Genomic DNA, 1,782 nt, shown 5'->3' with positions numbered 1-1,782 from the left:
CTTGATGGAATCTGTGATTTCCCTGTTACTGCACGTTTTCTCTATGTATGGTTTCTAAATAAGACATAAGTGCAAAGTGCTTTATCCTCCTGTGTTTATTCTGCACCTCGTATTTCCCATACCTCTTTAAATTATCGCTGTTCTGAATTCAAATTCTGAGGGTAGCTACAGGTGGAAGTTAATCTGCAGAAAAACTGGAGGTAGGGTGCCTGTGGGCAAGGGAGCTGGATGTGAGGATTTGGAAGGTGGAATGACAACAGATGAGAGGGCTGCTTCAAACCTCTGTGTAAGTCAGGTGCATGCAGGGTTTGCAGGAGAAGCTACAGCTGTGAAAATGTTATTTTTTGAAGCTCTTTTTTCACTGAAGGTGGGATAAACTAGTTGTCTTCCCCTTGGGTGATCCCGTCTCATGGAAACACTGTCTGCTGTGGCCGGGTAGCACCAGCATTGTTCACTCAGGTCTCCCATGAGGTGAGGAGCTCAAGGGTTTCCTTCTGAGGTGTCACTTTTTGGCTCTTCTCTTCCCGAGTGCCATTTTCACCAGTGGTGTCCCAAGTTATCTCTCTTGTGTAACTGTCATCTTTTCTGTGCTCCCAGAGTGCTCTAAGGGTTAATTCCTTTGCTGTACATGGCTCATAAATCTGCTCACAGATTAAATGTTACTATTTACCACTCTAACGTATTTCTGTATGTAGCTAATTCCTGAAGTGGATTTTTTTCATGTCAGAATCTAGTATTACATTTTTGTCATGCTATGCCAGGTAGTGCTTGACCTTGTGAATACTTCTCAGAGTCACTCACAAGATGCTTGTTCAGACACAATACCTTAGGATTAAATGAATGCAGAATATTTGAGCAGTAACCAAATGGAATGAAAAATGGAAGTTGTAGTTCATTCTGTGTGGCTACATTTTTCTTGTGAAGCTTGTCCTTGAAAACAAAACATATCAAATGTTAAATCAAAAGTGTTTTGTTTTGGGTTGGTTTTTTTTTCTTTACCTGCATGCTGGGAATTGGAAATGTTGCAGACAGTTTCACCCAAGATATTTTGTTTAAGTTTTAACTGGAAGGTTATAGTCAAGGTTGGAATGGAATAAATAATAGTCACTTGGTGCACTACATCATGCCTTTCACTTGTGTTTAAACCCTACTGGTTTATATTCTTTTAAGGCTCTTGTGTGTCTGTGGCAGGAAGGCATTAATTTAGTGGGTAGCTGTATGGCTTGGACTGTGCTATGTATTTCTTTTTGTCTTACTCTTTCAAACAATAAGAACAGAACTCTTTAATGTAAAATAAAATTTCAGACTTTTCCTGTGCTTTAGCAGGATCTTGTCTCAAGAAATGCAACAAACCCAGTATTTACAGGCATTTGTGTCTGACTTGCTATGGAGAGCAAGCAAGCCTGGGTGACTGAACCTTAAGGGCCAATTCTTAGCTTGTCCCGAGCAGTAAGAAGCACCCACGTCAGCCTTACGCTTGGTTTGTGCACTGAAGGAATGACTGCAAGACGCAGGACTGATACTTTTGTCATTCCTGCATTCTTCTGTTGCTGTAGAGATTTAGGGTGGTATTTTTGGTAAAATTTCACACTGAGATGGGGTAGTTTCTGTCACAGCATTATGGGGTTTTTTAAGCTTCTCTTCTTTTGTTAATGTTCAGATCCTGATCTTCCACAAAGCTGATGTTAAGGTCATTGAAATAAAATAAGAGTTGCTTATACGTTTGTTTGTCACAGACCTGTGCACCCAGTAGGGTCTGGAATAGTTTCTCAAATGAGTTCA

This window comes from Corvus brachyrhynchos, unplaced genomic scaffold, assembly GCF_000691975.1.
Source record: "Corvus brachyrhynchos isolate BGI_N302 unplaced genomic scaffold, ASM69197v1 scaffold4, whole genome shotgun sequence".
NCBI classification, from domain to species: Eukaryota; Metazoa; Chordata; class Aves; order Passeriformes; family Corvidae; genus Corvus; species Corvus brachyrhynchos.
This window is presented reverse-complemented; position numbering follows the sequence as displayed.